The 19660-nt window shown below is 41.3% G+C and overlaps 1 protein-coding gene across 2 annotated transcripts in view; it reads left to right on the forward strand.

The window, feature by feature from the left end:
• Positions 1-78: 78 nt before the first annotated feature.
• The window catches only part of CBX1 (chromobox 1), a 30346-nt gene continuing 10764 nt past the window's right edge, over positions 79-19660 (forward strand). Inside the window, exon 1 of one of the 2 annotated variants that reach the window (XM_027033977.2) lies at positions 79-299. The gene's annotated coding sequence lies outside the window, so the exon portion shown is untranslated. Of the gene's footprint in view, positions 300-8212; positions 8435-19660 lie in introns of those variants that run through there. The other variant, XM_015078574.3, reaches the window with a different exon arrangement.

The following is a 19660-nucleotide window of genomic DNA, read 5'->3' on the forward strand; positions in this document are numbered from 1 at the left end:
GACCGGGAGGTGTGAGGAGGTTGTCACCTTCATTTCTGTCGGGCCGAGGGCCATCTGGAGTGTGGGAGGGTCGGGGAAGAAAACGCCCACATTCCTGGAATGTCTCAAAGTCCCGAGAGCTTCCCCATTTGAACCCACTGGGTTGCAGTTCCCCCGCGGAGTTATCAAGGGCGGGCGAACCCACTGACCAACTCACGTTGGTAAAACCAGGGATTGTCAGAGCGAAAACCGAACTGAGATGGCCCAGCAAACACCCGTTTGACTCGCGGAAACAAGCCCAAAGAAGAATCGCGCAGCTGGTTAGTAAAAAAGAAAATACGTTGGATATCATGATTTTTTTATGTTGTTGAAACGTCTATTAACAACCTGTTTAAAGGTAATTTTTGCAAAGATAATAATGTCAAGGAAAAAGGGTCACAAAATACAAGCTCTGGCTTTAGACGGCCTTGGCGCAATACCCAGCACTACACTGGACTGTGGGGGCTTAACCTGATCCTAAATCTTTTTAAGTCTTAGTCTCCTCATCTGTAGAATGGAGGTTATGTACAAACCTCAGAAAAGCTTTTCTCAAACATTTAGTCTCAGGATCCCTTTACATTTTTTTTTTTTTTTTTTTTTTTAGTAAAGTGTACGCCCAACGTGGGGTTCCAATTCATGACCCCAAGATCAAGAGTCCCATGTCCTGAGGACTGAACCAGCCAGGCACCCCAACATTCTTCAAAATTGGTTAAGAGTGTTTGTTTATGTGGGATATTCACTGGATTAGAAATTAAAATTGAGAAATTTAAGAACATGTATTAATTCACCTAAAATAATAATAAACCAACATGTTAATATGTTTTATGAAATACAACTACACTTCCTCCAAAAAATTAGTAGAGTGTCATTGCATTACAATTTTGCAAATCTCTTTAACGTCTGGCATAATAGAAGACAGCTGGATTCCCATATTTCCTCCCCATTTTCTCTGATTTGCTATGTTATTTTGGTCTAGGAAATGAAGAAACTCCAGTCTCTCACAGATACATAGTTAGAAAAGGAAGGAGTATTTTTAGCCTTCTCCAATAACTGTGGATACTAGCAAAACTCAACAAACGGTAATTTCTTAAAGATTAATTGCAATGGGGAATCTGAAACCACTCAGAAAATATTGGTTTACTGAATTATGCAGATCTTCCAAATATTGATGCATTTCACTACTCAACATTAAAAAAAATCACATGCATTATAATCATTGATCTCATCACAAAAATCTTGGAAAGCTGTCAAGCTCACTTTGGTGGATACCAAGCACCTTTTCCAAAATTACAATTTTTTCTTGAAAGCTCAAATTTTATCATTGACAAAAGTACTTTAAGTCACTTTTCTTTCATGTGCCAGGCTCATTCCATTCAAATATGCAAGTCTGAATAACTATAGTTTCCCTGTCATTCTTTCAAGCAAAACTTGTGTCCTAAATTTTTTTTAGTGTGTATTTATTTATTTTTGAGAGAGAGAGACAGAGCACAAGCAGGGGAGGAGCAGAGAGAGAGGGAGACACAGAATTGGAACCGGCTCCTAGCTGTCAGGACAGAGCCCGACGCGGGGCTCAAACTCAAACCCGTGCGATCATGACCTGAACCGAAACCTGACGCTCAACCGACTGAGCCACCCAGGTGCCCCACAAAACTTGTGTTCTAAAGTCCATGTCCGTACCATCCTGAACACTCCCGATCTTGGAAACTAGCAGGGTAAGCCCTGGTTAGTACTTAGATGGGAAAAAATGGTGTTCTATGGGGGGAAAAAAAGCTCGTTCAGTTCACACATCTCAATCACACAACCATATACTTCAGTAAGTGGCAGAAGGGTTTTATGTAAAACTCCCATTTCATTACACAGAACATTTAAAAGATACATACTCCAGAAGAGAGATTTCACAAAATTAATTATTTGTACTGTTTCATAGTTTAAATGAAAGTGTTTTTTCTTTTTTTAAGATTTTTAAGTAAACCGTATGCCTAACAGGGGGCTCAAATTTATAACCCTGGGATCAAGAGTCCCATGCTCTATTGAATGAGCCAGAGTAAACCAGCCAGGCACCCTGAAAGTGGCTTTTTTTTTTAATTTTTGAAAATGGCTTTTTAATTATTTTATTGCATAGGTGTGGCAGAAGAGAATACCATGAGTCTAGCACCTTGATTCACACTAAGGTGCCAGCCATCTCACCTGCTGTTGTCTTTGCACCATTAGTGAAAATGTAAACACAGTGAAAAAGCAAATCATGTCTTCATATTATCATGAAAATAGTTCTGACCTTGCAGACTCCCTGTAATTCTCTTAGGCACTCCCAGAGTCTGTGGATTACACTTGCAGAACCGCAGAGTATATCTGCAGAATGTATCCATTCATTCATCAAATATTTATTAAGCCCTTTCTATGGGTCTGGACACTGCTGTAGGCATTATGAATAAAGCAGTGAGCCAAACAGGAAAACACCCTGACCTTATATGATAAGTAATATAAGGGCTTAGCATCATTGCCTCATATGTTACTCAATAAATGTCTTTATTTTTTTCATTTTATTTTTTAAAGTTTATTTATTTTAAGAGAGAGAAAGTGCATGTGTCTTGTGAGTAGGGGAGGGGCAGAGACAGGGAGAGAGAGAATCCCAAGCAAGCTCCACACACTGTCAGCACTGAGTCCAACTCCCAACTCGGGGCTGGAACCCACAAACTGTGAAATTATGACCTGAGCCCAAACCAAGGTCAAATGCTTAACCGACTGAGCCACCAGGTGCCCCTCAATAAATGTTTTTAAGTAAATTTATTAGTGGGCACCTGGGTAGCTCAGTCGCTGAAATGTCCGACTTCAGCTCAGGTCATGATCTCACGGTCTGTCGGTTTGAACCCCGCATCAGGCTTTGTGCTGACAGCTCAGAGCCTGAAGCCTGCTTGGGGTTCTGTGTCTCCCTCTCTCTCTCTGCCCCTGCCCTGCTTGCGTGCTCTCTCTCTCAAAAATAAACATTAAAAAAAATTTTAATAAATAAATGAATATTAAACAATAATTTATTAAACAATTTGAATGTAATAAGGTTTCATAGTGCCATATCTTATGTTTTATTGACCTTATTTTTTCAACTGTAATTTCTAACACTTGATAATGGGGCCAATCTTTATTATACCTGAAATGCTAGTATTTCTTCAGGCAGTTAGCACTTTGCATGAGAAAATCAATCAATGTCAAGGCTATAGGTGCAAGATTTGAGAAGTATAGGTTTTAACTAGAGTCCAGTAACTACCAGGAAGTCACGTGAGAATCACACTGACCAGGGGAGGTAAGAAAGACAGATAGCTCTCAAGTATATTTGCCTTTTAAAAGAGAGTCCTTGTTAGCCCCAAATGACTAAATCCTTAACAATAGAATTTCAAGTAGTAGTTAAAATGAAACAAAGACTCTCACACCCATTAGGAGATGACTACTATCAAAGAAACAGAAAAAGACAAGTAATGTGGGGATGTGGACAAATTGGAGCCTTTGTGCACTGTTGGAGGGAATGTGAAGTAGTACAGCCGCTGTGGAAAAGTTTGGCAGTTCCTCAAAAAATTAAAACCATATGATCCAGGAATTCCACTTCTGGAATTGAAGAAGGGTTAAACAAGCCAAAAACGGATCCAAAATGGAGTCACTCGTGCTAAGCGCGTGTCAACAAACCAAGATTTAAAATCTAACCTAATTTCTGTTTCAGCCCCTCCCAGGAATGTACTCTTAACTGGTCAGGCTAGTGAGGTAACCTTGTGGGCACCAGTGAGGCAATCTGCCTGAAAGACCCTTCTGTCTCCCAAAGAAAGATAGGTAATCTAATTTTTCCTCATCCCTGCCAACCTTCTGTCTATAAAAGCTTTCCATTTGGGGTCACCTGGCTGGCTCAGTCAGTAGAACATATGACTCTTGATCTCAGGATTGTGAGTTGGAGCCCCGTGTTGGGCGTAGAGATTTAAAAAAAACAAGGCTTCTAGCGGCGCCTGGATGGCTCAGTCCGTTAAGCGTCCAATTTTGGCTCGAGTCATGATCTCACAGTTTGTGAGTTCGAGTCCCACATCAGGCTCTGTGCTGACAGCTCAGAACCTGGAGCCTGCTTCAGATTCTATCTTCCTCTCTCTCTGCCCCTCCCCCGCTCGTACTCTTTCTCTCTGTGTCTCTCAAAAATGAATAAAAACATTAAAAAAATTTTTTTAAAGCCTTCTATTTTGTATGCTCAGCCCCTTTCTACTTGCTAGATGGGATGCTGCCCGATTCATAATCATTGAATAAAGCCAACTTAATGTTTAAATTTTCTTAGTTGAATTTTGTCTTTTAACACCCAGAAGAATTAAATGCAGGGTCTCAAAAAGATATTTGTAGGCCATGTTCCGAGCAGCATTATTTTTTTTAATTTTTTTTTTTTAATGTTTATTTATTACTTTGAGAGAGAGAGAGAGAGAGAGAGAGAGACAGTGTGAGCAGGGGAGGGGCAGAGAGAGGGAGACACAGAATCCGAAGCAGGTCCAGGCTCTGAGCTGTCAGCACAGAGCTGGATTTGGGGCTCAAACTCCCAGACCACAAGATCATGATCTGAGCTGAGGTATGAGTTGAAGTCAGACACTTAACCGACTGAGCCACCCAGGCGCCCCAGAGCAGCATTATTTATAAGAGCTAAAACGCAGAAGTAACCCAAAGGGCCAATAATGGATGAATGGATAAACAGAATGTGATATATACATACAAAGGGATATTCTTCAGCCTCAAAAAAAAGGGGCGGTTCTGACACACGCTGCAACATTTGAACCTTGAGAACATTACACTAAATGAAATAAGCCAGTCACAAAAAGACAAATACTGTGCAATTCCCCTTATATGAGATTCTTAGAGTAGTCCAAATCTTAGAAAGTAGAATGAATAATGGCTGCCAGAGGTTAGGAAGAGGAGGAATGGTGAGTTTTTGTTTAATGGATATAGAGTTTCAGTCTTTAAGATGAAAAGAGTTCTGGAGATGGATGATGATGATGGTTGCACTGCATTATGAATGTATTTAATACCACTGAATTGTACACTTAAAAATGGTTAAGATGGGGGGGTTGTTCCTGGTTGACTCAGAACACTGAGCATTGGACTTTTGATTTTGGGTCAGGTCATGATCCCAGGGCTGTGGTGATCGAGCCCTGCCTCCAGCTCTGTGCTGAGTGTGAAGCTTCTTTCTCTCTGCCCACATCCGTCTCCCCCACTAGCACTGTCTCTAAAATAAAGTTTTTTAATGGTTAAGATGGTAAATTTTATGTTGTGTATATTTTACCATCATTTTAAAAATTGGGGGAAAATGAAATAAAGAATTTCAGACAGTGGGGAAGAAAATATTTCAAAAGTTCTGTACTGGGGCACCTGGGTGGCTCAGTCGGTTAAGTGTCCGACTTCAGGTCAGGTCATGATCTCACAGTCCATGAGTTCGAGCCCCGCGTCGGGTTCTGTGCTGACAGCTCAGAGCTTGGAGCCTACTTCGGATTCTGTGACTCCTCTCTCTGCCCCTCTGCCTCTCACGCTCTATCTCTCAAAAATAAATAAACATTTAAAAAAACATTTAAAAAAAAAGTTCTGTACTTCCCCCACTCCTTAAATCACATGAGAAGCAACTATATGCTGTACCTAAAATAGCCTACTGTTTATTAGTGCCAGTATATACAGGCATTCCCTTTTTACATTACAGTCCATCCCACAGAAATGCTGCAAGGTAGGTCTTAGGTAATGTTTCCATGTTTCAGATTTCTCTGTTGGCTGAGGCTCAGAGAAGTTAAGGAGCTTGTTCAAAGTTACGCAGCAGGCAAAAAGTAGAGACAGAACTAAATCCAGTTCAGCCTGATTCCAAGTCCTTGTTCTTTTTTGCAGCATCAGACTTCCTCTCTTCCCCACATTCCTTGAGATTTTAGGAACTTCATGTGAGAGACACATTTCCTGTGGGCATGAGCAATGTGACTTCAAATGTTGTCTTGAGCAAGATTACTATGACTGGGTTGCTGTTACCCTTAGAAGGAAAAGAAACTCTGAGGGTCTGAATAACTTGAAATGCCACCATTCTTATGGGAAGAGAAAAGAACTAAACCCATTTGATCCTAAAAGATTTTCAGAAAAGATACTGTTACGGAGAAACATTAGGCTTGAGAGTTTGACATTCATCCCTGGCAGAATTCCAGAATAGATCATTAACAAGAGAGCTCTGAGTTGATTGCAGATTCACATAAACCAGTGGTGCTCTGCTACCTAAAAAGAAAAGGTACCTTTGACTCCCTTAATTCAAGAATGGTGTAGAACAGCTGTGCAGTGATGACTCCCCCTATTTTGAAATACCCATATAAAGAGCCAGGATTTAATAACAGACTAGATATGGTAGACCCAAAACTATTTTCCTATGATGTACGGTTTAAGAAAATGGCGATGTTTAGCCTGGAAAAGTAAGACCTTGGGGCAGGGGGGAGACATAAAGGCTGAATTTCAATATTAGAAGGAATATGAAAGAGGAATTACGTTTACCGAACATAACTGTGTACAGCCACACACCCAGAACTAGGAGGAGTAGGTGGTATTTCCATGGGAAAGCCGAATTCAGCTCAATATGAGGAATTCGGGATGGCAGCATTTCATGTAGACAGAATTATAGTTTGGGAGTTAGACATGACATCAAATTGCAATCCCACCACTTTCTTGATGAATGCCATTAGTCAGATTCTACAACTTTTCCGTAAAATGGAAATAGTACTTCCCACCTCCCAGCGTTGCTTAGGATTAAATAACATTAATCAAGACCTTAAGAGACTTTCTAGTGCTGGGGTAAGCACTCAATAATATGTAGCTTATATTATTAGAATTAATTTTTTCATCATTAAAGTTATTACACACAGAACAGGACACTTTAGGAGGGAGTCAGTAGCTGAATTTTTGCCTCTTCATAGACACCCAACCCAAGGTCTCAGGAAGAATTGCCCTCTTCCCTGTGCTCCCACAGCGGTCTTAGCAAAAGTATTATGATATTCTTGAGCTGGGTTTCTTACATGACAATTCTCCAGAGCCCTGCACAGTGCCTGGCTCAGCAAAACTGTTATATACACACAGGCTCCCGCATTCTGAAGTGGAGTACAATAGACTGGTTGCCTTTCCTCTTTACCTCTGATTAGGAGGATATGTGAATATTCAGAGTAAAGAAGGAAAAAAATCATCTTCTGGTAGTTCTATTCCTGATTTGATAGGGAAAAGAAGCACAAAAGAGTTAACAAACAAATAAAAACGCACAACCAACCAAAACCCCACAAATATGATGCGAAGAGATGAAGGAAGGAAAGCTTGATCACCTGCCCTTTCTGTCAGGTAGGACATTTCATTAATTCACTTAATCATTTATTCAACAAATATTGCTTGACAACTGTATGCCAGGGACTGTACTGGGCATTGAGTATAGGGTGGTGAACAACACGAGGCGGCAAGGTTTCTGCCCTTACAGGAGGTTAGAAAACAGAAGACAGACGTTAATGACAATAAAGTGGGGTAAACGTTATGGGAGACTGAATTTCCATATGAACAGAGTTGGGGACAGCGAGATAGTTGAAGTCAGAACTAAACAGTTTGTCTCGAAGAAGAATAAGCGTGGTTTTTTGCCTTTCTCGGTGTCTTGGGAGGTGGCTGGGTGAGGAGTGCTCACGGAGATAAGGGGGTTCTGCACTAGAGCTCTGGCTTGGTGCAGTCAACGAAAAATTTCGAGAAGTTCTGGAGGCCCTGATGAGGAAACTACCTGGGGGACCTAACCTAGTCTAAAGAATCAGGCAAGACTTTGAAGGGGAAGTAATTTATAAACACTGAGAAGTAGGAGCCTTACAGAGATTTGGGGCAGAAATTGAGGATTACAGAGATTATTGGCGATTTAAGGTCTGGTGAGAAACCTCTTTAGATTCAAAAATGTCAAGGATTCACGTGAACTGTCCAGAAGTGGTGGATTTTTCGTACCAAGCATCATGGGGCTCGCTCGTAAAACCATACGTTCTAATTCCCTAGGTCGCAACGTTCTAAACTAGAGCTTCTCCAGCGCTTGTTAAAAAACTAAAACTCCCCGAACCCCGCGCACACTCCGCGGGGCGGTGTAGCACGCGCGCAGTACTTTGGGTCTTGTAGTCTGGGATGGACTCCAAGTCCCATAGTACTGTGCGGAGGGTCGTCGCGCCTGCGCAGTGTGGGCGGCGGGTAGCGCCGAGTGCGAGGCTCTTTTGTTCGTCCGAGGGGAGGGCCGTTGGCCGGGGCCTGCGGTACGCCGCTTCAGTGAGGGGCTCGACTGCGGCCACCGGCTTGTTGCTTTTCTGGGCGCCACTCCCCCGGCCGGCCCGACGCGACGCGCCATTAGCGCGGCACCGATTCCTCTCGGGCTCTTTGGCGCTGCTCTGAGGTGAAGAGCCCGCTAAAGGAGGGGAAGCGGGGAGCGGGGGGGAGGTGCGCGGCGGCGGCGGCGGCGGCGGTAGCGGTAGCCCTGGGTGAGGGGCCGCGCTTGCGGCCGAGGTCGGGAGCTAGGAACGCGCCGGGTCCCGAGCCCTTCCCGCGCGAAGCTCTCCGCCGGGTGCGGGGGTCGGGCGCCGGGCGCCGAGCGCGAGAAGGATGGAGAGGGCGGGGCGGGCGGCGTATCCTGAGCTGGAGATAGAAGCGATTCGGGGTGGGCCGAGCACTGGCGGGTCTCTCCTTAGGGCCTGGGTAGACCAACAAGACAATGCTACGTGGTTGGGTGCGCGGCTGCTGGATTGGGCTGGGGAGCAAACACTTGAGTAAATTGGGAAGGGGACAGGCTGGGCAACCTTGATGCTTGGACAGGAGTGGAGAGGGTTGACGGCTGTGAGACCTTCGGTTTCGAACGCAGTCTGAGAATATCGGGTCTGGCTGGGGCAGTCAGAGGCATTTCGCTCGCCGGGCTAAGGAGAAGTAACTTCGAGGAAATTGGAGAGGGGGCTGGGCAGCCCAAGGTGTGCTTCTTGGGGAGATCATCTGCTGGATAACCTGGAGTGGGGTCTAGGAGAGGGAGGGGCGGTGAGGTGCCTGGCTTGGATCTGGAAGGGGAGGAGCTGTTAGGGTAAATAGGGCGGAGGCCCCGGGAGTATTTCAGTTAGGTGTGAAAGGGGCCGCCTTGCTTCCCGATGGGTCCTCCTCACGCGGTGGGGAGGCTGTTAAAAAGAATGTGTGCAGAAAGGATGAAAACAAGATTTCTCCTCTTTTCTAGGCTTTCAGCTATCTTTACTCTTTGATTCCTTTCGGGGAGTTAATATACCAAGTGTAGCGCTTCTGCTTTGATTTCTCGATTAGTTCCATAAGTTTTTATCTGGGATCGTTACTGGTCGCAAAGGGCAGTGAAATCATAGAAATGTGTAGATGAGTTCACATGTAAGGAATTAAGTTAGAGAGAGTGTGAAATGATGTGGGAAGTGGGGAGACAAAGAGGAAAAGTTTGTGAGATCGTGAGATTTGTTTCATAGGCTCTTGTGATTTTTAGCCAGCCTTTCTTTGTTGTTGGAAAATTTGAAACCAAAATGAGCAGTACTTCTTCAGAGCTTCAAATGAAGATTTTTCATGGACGGCTTTATTTGCGGACTTGTATTGGTTTAACTCAATTGAGGTGGAGTTTACAAAAGGTCAGTTGTACTGGAAACTCTGGTCAGGGGTAAGATAGCCTCCTCAGTTGTATTAAGAATCATGCTACCAGTTTAGAATAGCTCTGAAAAGGTCCAGTGTTTTGGAATAGAAGCATGAATACATTTGGAAAATTAGTACCTGTGTTCCTCTAGGTGCTTGCAGACATTTATATTGTAAGTAGTATTGTTAAAGGGCAACTTGTTGGACCTGGTAGCACCTTACTTTAAAGCTTTAGGGCAGGTTCAGGGTCTTCATTTCCGATTTTCCTTTTGGTGCCATTTTTCTTCATTGGCTGCTGTAGCCTGAATTGTTTTTCATTAAAGATGTAAATAGTGTGTAGCCTGGTGCTTCTAGCTTCTTGATTGAAAGGGACCAAGTAAGAATACTTTAGACTTCTGCATTTTTGACTGGAAGATACTGGTAATTGTCTAACCAAACCTCTAAAAAGAAGCTACCGTTATATAAGAGCACTTGGGCTGATTCATTTGGAAGAGCATGTGACTTTTGATCTTAGGGTCGTGAGTTTGAACCCCGCACTGGGTGTAGAGATTACTTAAAAACAAGTAAATAAGCTTAAAAAAATAAAAAGTAACTATTATATCTTGTGCCCATTTTAGGGACCAGGAAAGTGTTTCTTTTTCACTTCATACTGTTTAAAAAGAATTGATTCACTTTTGTCATTCTCTAGTAGTTTATCCATCAGAATCTCACCTTTTTTATATACTATCTCTGGTAGTATAACGGATTTTGCATTAGGCTTGATAGATTTTCACTTCATAGGTTATTTCTCTGAAGAGTTTTTGGAACAAAATGCTAATGGCTAGTATGTGGGCTCACATAGAATGGGGCTACGCTTCTTGTTCACCTAAATGTAGGTAGTTTAGATTGTTGAGTATATGGCTTTGAGATCCTTTCTTAGAATTCCATGTGTTAGCAGAATGAATTAATGTGCATTTATATAATTAGTTTTCCTGTCTTTGATCAATAACATTGGGCAGAGTATAACTGTTGTCCTTGGCATGTTTGTCTTAACAGTTAATTTTTTTTTTTAAGTTTTATTTATTTTGAGAGAGAGAATCCCAAACAGGCTCTGCATTAGCATAGAGCCCGACTTGGGGCTTGAACTCATGAACCGTGAGATCATGACCTGAACCAAAATGGAGAGTTGGATACTTAACCAACTAAGCCACCCAGGCGCCCCTGTCTTATTAGTTTTTATATACTCAGCTTGGTGTGCAGATTGTGCAAGTGACCATTTTAAATACCTTAGGTGAGGACCTGGAGAGGCCCCAGGTTCTGGATTTTAACAGCAAGCTATATAATTTGAATATTTTGTTTTAGAAGTATCTTGAAAAATCTTTTGGGGTCTTTGCATAAATTTAAATAAATAGTATTTCCAGGGGCACCTGGATGGCTCATTCGGTTAAGCCTCCAACTCTTGGTTTCAACTCAGGTCATGATCTCACAATTGGTGAGTTTGAGCCCCACATCGGGCTCTGCACTGATAGTGCACCTTGGCATTCTGCTTGGATTCTCTCTCTGCCCCTCCCCCACTCAAGCTCGCTCTCTCTCTAAATAAACAAACAAACAAACTTAAAAACAATTGTATTTCCAGATAGTGATGTCTACTGAAAAAGTGAATAGCCTCTCCCAAAATTGGAAAAGTTATTCAAATATGGGCAAAATTCAGATCATGTTAGTATTTGAATTGAATAATTTGTGTTAAATCTTTACTGCTTTCAACTTTTATGGTTTTTTGTAAAGTTTATTTATTTACTTAGAGAGAGAGAGAAAGAAAGCGTGTGCACACGAGCAGGGGAGCAGAAAAGAGAATCCCAAGCAGGCTCCAGACTGCCAGCATGGACATCAATTCAGGGCTCATTCCCGGGAACCACGAGATCATGACGTGAGCCGAAATCAAGAGTTGGACACTCAACTGACTGAGCCACCCAGGCGCCCACTTTTACGATTTGCTGACCAAGGGGGGGTAACCTAATTTGTCTGTGAAATTGTGCCTTTCTCTTTAATAGTAGCTAACACATTGAGAGCCTAACAGAACTGTGGTATTTGAGAGGTTAGTGTCAATGATCTGGTTTTGTTTTGTTATCTGTGAATGCTTTGGTCTCTGCTTTTAGTTCCAACTTAGCCGGGGACTCCTGCATGGCTCAGTCGGTTGAACAGAGCCTGCTTGGGATTCTCTCTCTGTCCCTCCCCCCTCCAAAATAAATAAATAAACTTAAAAAAAATTTTCCAACTTAGCTGTAATTCTGGTCCAGCTTTCTAATTTTATTTCATCTTAAACTAAAAGACTTGCCAGTTATCACTGTATCCTACTAATATTTGCATATCCCTGTGGCCTCTTAACCCAAAGCTGTATCTGTAGTTTCATCCCCGTCAGCATCCTGAAAGGGGATAGCCAACTTTCTGATAGAGCTCAGATAAAATTTTAATTTGATTAGCACACCAGTATTCTAGTCCTAGATCCTGGAATTCAAGGGCAGCTATTCCTTTAAAAATGAAACTCCTGCTACTGGGTTTGTGGCACAAGTTGTTTTCTGCTCAGTAAAGTTTTCCATCTGGAAAGCATTTACCTCCCAGTCATAGCTAACAAACAGACTAACAGCAGTTTAGAAACATGAGTCAGGAGGACTACAAATTGAGTATATACTACACATGCCTTCACCTGCCTTTTAATGACTGGTATGTAGTTGCTAATGCTCAGCAAAGGTGTACTTCTTTCTTGTTTTCCATTTTGGGGTTGCAGATCAGATTTTACTGATTATTCCCTAAAATGCTGACAGCTTTAGACTTCTCTTCCCTGATTTTTGGCATCTGAGACATATATCCTTCCTGCCCATACAGGGTTCAACATGTTACACAGGGCCCAGACCTATCTTTGATTGAGTGTCTGAATAAAAACAGAAAGATTGGTGCCTGTGTGGCTCAGTTGAGCATCCGACTCTTGATTGTGGCTCAGGTCATGAGCCCAGTGTTGTGGGATGCTCAGCATGGAGCCTGCTTAGGATTTTCTCTCTCTCTCCCTCTCTCCTCCCATCCTGTCCTCCCCTTGTCACGGCTCTGTCTAAATTTTTTTAAATATTACAAAAAATAGAAACAATGGAAACTGAGAAAAAAGAAACAGTGGTTGGCTAGGTTGAGTAGGCTTCATGGAAGTAGGGTTGTTTAAGCCCTATCTTTAAGGATGGGTAGGATTTTGACTGCTGGTGTTGGGCAGGAGCACTTAATAATGAGCAAAGCCTTTTGTGGAGACGGTGTGCAGTTTATAGTTTTGACAGGAGTGTAGGTTTTGTGAGGGAGTAGAAGTACGGAATGGTTGGAATGAAAGGGTGTTAGGTGTTGCGCTGAGGAGTTTGGTCTTTGTTTTAAGGAGAAGGGGCCTTGTAGAAAATTTTTTAGTGGTTACCTTTACTATTTAGTCTACTCTGCCCAAACTGGTTTACACACCATCTACCTCAGACATACCTCATTGCTTTTGTTCACCACCGTTCCTTAAGCCAAATTGCCCTCCTCAATCCACCTTTTCAAATACTCTTGGAGCTTGGCTTCAATCCCAACTTTTTAAACTCTTTCCTGATCACCCTAGTCATTCATTCTTCCAAGCCTCTGGTGCTTTTGTGGCTACTTATTTTTGCTTAATTTTCTTTTGCTAATTATTATATACTCTTACATTTCTCTTGTTGAAATGAAGTTCAACTTGCATTGTTTTCTTGTATTTATATTTCAGGCCTGGCTCTGGGGACTTTGGGAAATTTTCTTTGCTTCATAAGCCTCAGTTTTCTCATTTGTGAAGTGGGTTTAATAGAGTTGATGTGAGGATTGAATGCCTTTATATGCATTGTTTTAAGTATTCAGTAAATTTTAGCTGTTATTATGTTGTTATTACTCACCACTAAGGGATTCTCAAAAGCCTGTGATTCTTGTGTGTCTGCATATCCCACTGGCCTGAACAAATAGCTCCATTTGCCTGGGTCTGAGAGGGTTCCTGCAATGTGGACCTCTCAGTGCTTTCGCCAGTGAGTTGGTCACCCTATATTCCACTCTGGCTTTTAGTAAATTGTTATTGGTTTTATTTTATTTAATTTTATTTATTTATTTTTTAATAGATAGTGTTAAATGCTGGGAGAGTTGTAGTTAGAAACTTTTATAGCTATTAATGCCTAGGTCTTAAACCTAAGCTAGAAGCAAAAGAGGCAATAGGAGAATAATGGAAAAAGGGGCTAGATGAGAGAAGGAGTGATGTGAGGAGTGATATGCACAGTAATTACCTCATCCTTACTGGCCATTTCCTCAGCCTCTCTTTCTAACTGGCCACATTTCTGTTCCTCAGATAAAGCAACCTCTTCTCACTTTAGGACTTGGAACCAACTATTCCCTACACATGGTGTGTTTTTCTGATTTTTGCTGAGTTGTCTCCTTTATAGCAATTATCACAATATCTTCTTGCTTATTGTCCGTGCCCTCCTCTGCCTGCACATGCCTGTATTCACACACCCCCCACTCATGCTCACTCATGGCACTCGTCCACATTAGAAAATAAATTCTAAATGTTTGAACAAATATCTGGGCATTGTGGCCCAGTCAGTATAACACATAAAATTAACTATCACAAGTATATGTATACGTATATGTGTGTGTGTGTGTGTGTGTATATACATATACATATATATATACACACACATACACATATATATACATATATATGTGTGTATATATATACACATACACATATATATATACACACATACACACACGCACACACACATTCTAAGAGACCAGGGATTTTTGTCTTTGTTGCTCACCCCCTTTGTCTAGCACCTTACCCATAATGGGTACCAAAAAGATAATTGTTAAATGATGAATACTGTAGGAGGGTGTTCATAGGAAGAATTAACCTAAACCTAGCCTGAGGCTTCAGGAAAGCTCCTGAACAGGACATTTTAGGTAAGGGAATTGGTCAAATGAAAGAATGAGGCAAAGGGCAAGGTAATTGTGATTGATAGGTTAGGTGTAGTGGTCTTCAGCTCAGATGCCCACACATAATGATATGAAGAGATCTGCATTTTATTTTTTTTTAATGCTTATTCATTTTCAAGAGAGAGAGCACGCGCATGTGCGAGTGGGGGAAAGGCAGAGAGAGAGAGAAAGGGAGACAGGATCTGAACCAGGCTCCAGGCTCTGAGCTGTCAGTGCAGAGCCCGATGTGGGGCTCAAACTCAGAAGACCTGAGCCGAAGTCGGACACTTAACCGACTGAGCCATCCAGGCATCCTGAAACCTGCATTTTAAATGAGGGGCTAGTGTTGAGAATAAATCTGGTCAGGAGTTACCCAAACAAGAGATGATGATGGCTTGCAAATAGGATGATAGTAGTAGTAAGGCTAGAAAAATGTATGAATTGAAAGATATTTAAGATACATACTCTGGGGCGCCTGGGTGGCGCAGTCAGTTAAGCGTCCGACTTCAGCCAGGTCACGATCTCGTGGTCCGTGAGTTCGAGCCCCGCGTCGGGCTCTGGGCTGATGGCTCAGAGCCTGGAGCCTGTTTCCGATTCTGTGTCTCCCTCTCTCTCTGCCCCTCCCCCGTTCATGCTCTGTCTGTCTCTGTCCCAAAAATAAATAAACGTTGAAAAAAAAAATTTAAAAAAAAAAGATACATAATAGGATTTAATAAGAGGCTAGATATGGAAGATGAGTGGAATGAAATCAAGGATGATTGTCATTTTTGTCTTGAACTCAATAAATGTGCTATGAATACTTAGACCATTGTTCATTTAATTGGATGGCTGCCTTTTTTAAAAAGTTAGTATGTAAAAACAGTCCGCGGGGGCATGTGGGCGGCTCAGTTGGTTAAACATCCGACTTTGGCTCAGGTTGTGATCTCTTGGTTTGTGGGTTCGAGCCCCACGTCGGGCTCTGTGCTGACAGCTCAGACCTGGAGCCTCCTTTGGATTGTGTATGTCTCTCTCTCTCTTCCCCTCCCCTGCTTGTGCTCTGTCTCTATCTCTGTCTCTCTCAAAAATAAACATTTAAAAAAAAAAAGAAAACTGAGCCTGAAATCTCAACTTTTAAAGTTTGTTATAAAACTTTACTCTTTGGATCATTAAAACTGATTTTTGGTATTTACATTGATCTTCAGAAATCTTAAAATTATTTTCACAAATAAACCATTTTGTTGACATTTTCCATTGTATTTAGAACTTCCTTTCTCACCTCTCTCATCTGTCTTCATAGGAAGATAAATTCCTTTTGCCATTTTCTTGTATAGGCCAGATAAAAGGAAGAGCAGAAGAAATTCCTACACTTAAGATATATGAAATGTGATTTTTCAGTCTCTGGCAGCTCTTCTGTCTTGGTTTTCTAGAAATGAGATCTTGGGTTTCTCTTTTTCGTAATTATTGGTTCCAGCCAGACCTGGGTCCTTCTTGAGTGTGTTCTGGAGTTGCTCTCTGGTTTTAAAAACTTAGCCATGAATTTCAGCTATACACAGGATGGAAGTGCTGTTTTCTTATTGAGTCTTAATATTTTGGGCTTCAGAAAGCTATCTTTAAACTTGAAGCAGTAATCTAATGAAGTAGAACATATATGCAAACATATAAATAGATTTAATCCTAGAAGGTCATAAAAGCTCACCTCAAAGGCATCAATCCCATGAGGGTTGTTATACTATTTTGCTTATTAGGAAACTGAGCAAATATATATAACTACCTATAGGCATAAAGTTGTTTTGAGAGGTAGGGACAGGAAAGGGACTTTTCTGGTGCTCATACTAGCTTTCTTTTGGTGGAAGGAACTATATAAGGATCTTTCAAGCAGTGTTCTTCCAATTGCTAGTACCAAAAAAAAAAAAAATCTAGATTGAATGTGATACAGAGATCGTTTTGTTTTCATGAACATTGGTTAGTTTATTGTTCCAGTTAATTCTCAATTGGATGGAGAAAGTAAAATGTTCACCTGCCTTTTAGCTAACTCTGAGAATTGATTTATATCTGTAATAATGTGTGTAATTTCACCTGAGGAATGTAGTTTCTGCCAATCCTCTTCTAGCAATGGCTTTTATCCAAGGATATGCATCAAATCACCTAAGGAGCTTTTTATTTTATTTATTTATTTTTAAGCAAACTACACCCAGCTTGAACTCATGACCCTAAGATCAAGAGTCATACAGATCTGCTAAGGAGGTTTTAAAGATGCAGATGCCATGTTCAAAGAACATTGTAATAATAGAAAATTGGCAACAACCCAAATTTTCATCACTTGGTAAATGGTTAGATATGATGTGTCCATACAATATGGAATACTATGCAGCTTGTTAAGAATGGAGATCTTTGGGGCACCTGGGTGGCGCTCAGTTGGTTGAGCATCTGACTTTGGCTCAGGTCAGGATCTTGCGGTTCATGGGTTCAAGCCCCATGTCAGGCTTTGCGCTGACAGCATAGAGCCTGCTTTGAATTCTCCAGTCTCCCTCTCTCTCTGCCCCTCCCCCACTAGCACTCAATCTCAAAACAAATAAACATTAAAAAAATTTTTTAATGGAGATCTTTATGGAACAGTGTCAAAGATATAGTACATTTTATTACAGGCAAGTTGTAGAATTATAATATCTATTTTCACTTAATATATATCTGTGTTTATGTATAGAAACATAAACAGGCTAGGCCGCCTGGGTGGCTTAGTCCGATAAGCATCCAACTTCAGCTCCGGTCACGATCTTGCAATTCATGGGTTCGAGCCCCATGCCAGGCTCTGCACTAACAGCTCAGAGCCTGGAGCCTGCTTCAGATTCTGTGTCTCCCTCTCTGCCCCTCCCCCGCTCGTGCTCTGTCTCTCTCTCAAAAATAAATAAACACTAAAAAAAAACATAAATAGGCTGACAGGTTTTGGGCCAAGGAATTGTAATTTCCTACATTAAATATTTTTGTAATTGAATATGAATACATTGTATTATGGTTAGTATGTGTGTATTATATATGTGTGTATATATATGTGTGTATATATATACACACACACACACACACACACCGTACTTTCTATGTAATTGGATCTGGGTATCTGTATTTTTAAACTCCGTAGGTCATTCTGATTCTTATGGGTGAAAACTCTCTATTCAAAGTCTGCTTTCCTATGAATTCTTCCTTAATAGAGGTGGTCACCTCACCAGACCAACATTCTGAATGCTTTTTCTTAACATTTAGCTAAAAGCCCTACTGCTTTGGTTTCAGAGGTCTGTGGTTGTTACCTTGTACTGACACCTGGAATTTGATCTTTCAAGCTGGCAAGAAATCAGTACCAGCTACTCAAAAACAAAATAAAATGCCTTGTATCTGATACTATGCTGCCTTCTGCTTTCAAGTAGCATTGTTCCTGTTTTCTAGCTTCTAACTGCCTTAGTGGAGGATGTGTGGGTTTTTTTCTCTTGAAAGAGCTATGAGTTCATGACTCTTGCTTCAGATTTACATCATTCCTGGATTCATTGGGACACTATAGATAAATTTTGGTTTCTTAAAATTGGCATTTTCTCCGTGCTGTCTTCAGCCTACTTGGTAGGTGTTTAACTTCACAAAATCTGCACCATCTAGCACTTGTTGATTTAAAGGATTCCAAAGACTTGCTGGGGCCCTAACAACCAATGCTTTGTTACTGCCTCCTGATTTAATTAACAATGAATACCTTTGTACTCCAGTAACCAATTAGGAATCATTGGTTTTTTTAACAGCCATACCTTACAAGGTCTTTTCTTTTTTTTTTTTTTTCCTCTTTTTTTTTTAAATTTTATTTTTTATTTTTTAAAATTTACATCCAAATTAGTTAGCATATAGTACAACAGTGATTTCAGGAGTAGATTCCTTAATGCCCCTTACCCCCTTTAGCCCATCCCCCCCTCCCAAACCCCCTCCAGTAACCCTCAGTTTGTTCTCCGTATTTATGAGTCTCTTCTGTTTTGTCCCCCTCCGTTTTTATATTATTTTTGTTTCCCTTCTCTTATATTCATGTGTTTTGTCTCTTAAAGTCCTCATATGAGTGAAGTCATATTTTTGTCTTTCTCTGACTAATTTCACTTAGCATAATATCTTCCAGTTCCATCCACGTAGTTGCAAATGGCAAGATGTCGTTCTTTTTGATTGCCAAATAATTACTCCATTGTATATATATACCACATTTTCTTTATCCATTCATCCATTGATGGACATTTGGGCTCTTTCCATACTTTGGCTATTGTTGATAGTGCTGCTATAAACATGGAGGGGGGGCACGTGTCCCTTCGAAACAGCACACCTGTATCCCTTGGATAAATGCCTAGTAGTGCAATTGCTGGGTCATAGGGTAGTTCTCTTTTTAGTTTTTTGAGGAACCTCCATACTGTTTTCCAGAGTGGCTGCACCAGCTTGCATTCCCAACAAGGTCTTTTCAAAAGAAAATCATTATCGGTCACTTCCTTATTTACTGATGACAAACTGTAGGAAGGATCCACTTAAAGAGACCTCTGTCCTTTTCTTGTGCAGGCCAAAGGGAAGACTTCCTACAGATGTGTGGCTAGCTCCTAGTTGTGTGTGTGCAGCAGGGCCCTTAGGTCACTCAGCCTTGCTGTCTTTACTGAGGTGCTTGCTCTGTTAATTATGTGACCTTAGGTGATTTATTTCTTGTAAATCTGTTATCTATGAGGTGTTGATAACATCTCAGTGGTTTGTTTCACGAGATGGTTTTGAAGGATCAAATGATGTAATGTGAGGTAGCACTTTGTAAACTCTAAAGTTCGATACAAGTGTATTATTTTTTTAGGCATCTTAAAATGTGGCAGACTCAGTAAATATTTAGATAAAAGTTATAGCAGCTTAGTTAACTATAGTTTGTTGGGGTTTTTTTCTTTTTACTGTTGATTTTTGAGAGAGAGGGAGAGGTAAAGCATGGGGGAAGGGGCAGAGAGAGGAGGGGAGGGACAGAGGACCCGAAATAAAGCGGGCTCTGTGCTGACAGCAGAGT

Source organism: Acinonyx jubatus, chromosome E1, assembly GCF_027475565.1.
Source record: "Acinonyx jubatus isolate Ajub_Pintada_27869175 chromosome E1, VMU_Ajub_asm_v1.0, whole genome shotgun sequence".
Taxonomy (NCBI): domain Eukaryota; kingdom Metazoa; phylum Chordata; class Mammalia; order Carnivora; family Felidae; genus Acinonyx; species Acinonyx jubatus.